At 51.2% G+C, this 1293-nt stretch overlaps 1 pseudogene; it reads right to left on the bottom strand.

Moving 5' to 3' along the window:
• The window catches only part of LOC104129630, a 16349-nt pseudogene that overhangs the window by 2179 nt on the left and 12877 nt on the right, over positions 1 to 1293 (bottom strand).

Raw genomic sequence — 1293 nt, 5'->3', positions numbered from 1 at the left:
TGGTCAATTTCCTCATCTTTCTCTGCTATCTTCCTGTCAATCTCAGACTTGACCTGGTTGAGCTCAAGCTGGAGGCGCAGGATCTTCCCCTCTTCATGTTCCAGGGAGGTCTGGAGAAGACAGCAGGAACAGTGACTTAAACTACTGCTTCCTTTCTAAGTAATCTCTTACGCAGTACTTCATGAAATCTGGGCGTGCTTTCCTGCCACCTCTCCTGATAAATGTTCCCATACTTTCATTCTGGATGCCATTGATGGTGCAGTGTGCGTACCTCGGCTTCCTCCAGAGAGGCTTGGAGTTCACATTTCTCCTGCTCAATCTGCTTCTTGACTTTCTCCAGCTCATGGATCGCCTTTCCTCCCTCGGCAATCTGCTCCGTGAGGTCAGCAATCTCCTCTGTGGGAACAAAGAACAGCGGCATGGTCAGGCGCACAGCCAAATGGGAAGGGCCCTGCCACAGCAGGGTGCCAGGCGTCTTTGCAGACCTTCAGGCACAGACCCATGTGGAGTGGTGGTGAGCGGTGGGGAGTGAGAAGGCCCTGCCAGGAGCAGAGGGCCAGGGACTTACGCTGCAAGTTCTTGTTCTCACGCTTCAGCGTTTCCAGGTGATCCAAGGACTCCTCATAGGCGTTCTTCATCTTAAACAGCTCCGTGCTGAGAGAACGAGACTCCTTCTGGGAGGCTTCCAGCTCAGCCTGCGTTTCCTCATACTTCTGCTTCCACTCTGCCAGGATCTGAAGAGAAACGGGGCGTGAGTATGGATGTGGCAACCAGGAGGGGAAGCTCTGCCCATGAGCCCCAGGTCTGGAGCCCAGAAGACCTTGTCAAAGTTCTTCTGCTTCTTATCCAGAGCTGCGCAGGCAGCATTCGATCTCTCCACGTCAATCATCAGGTCCTCCACTTCATTCTGCAGCCTCTGCTTTGTCTTTTCCAGGGAGGCACATTTGGCATTGACGGCTTCAACGTGTTCCTCTGCATCCTGCAGGCGCTGTGCCAGCTTCTTCCTGGGAGGGCATAAGCACAGCTCACAGTTAGCAATGAAAGGGAAATTTGTACCATGATGCTTTTCTCAACAGCGTGCTTAGCCATTTTACAGTGTGTGGTCCACATTCCTCTTCTATTTGTCTACATACTACATGGTTTCTGTCTGCCATTCTCTGCCTGTTGGAGGTTTTTTTTTCCAGTTGTGCATTACAGAATATTTTTGCTATCCTCCTGCACCCCACTGTAATCCAGAACATTGGCTTCCTCCTGACAATATCACAGTGGTCTACTGAAATTTCTGCAGTTCAC

Source organism: Egretta garzetta, unplaced genomic scaffold, assembly GCF_000687185.1.
Source record: "Egretta garzetta isolate BGI_Z169 unplaced genomic scaffold, ASM68718v1 scaffold1407, whole genome shotgun sequence".
NCBI classification, from domain to species: Eukaryota; Metazoa; Chordata; class Aves; order Pelecaniformes; family Ardeidae; genus Egretta; species Egretta garzetta.
The sequence above is the reverse complement of the archived record's forward strand: the minus strand, read 5'-3'. Positions and strand labels throughout refer to the sequence as shown.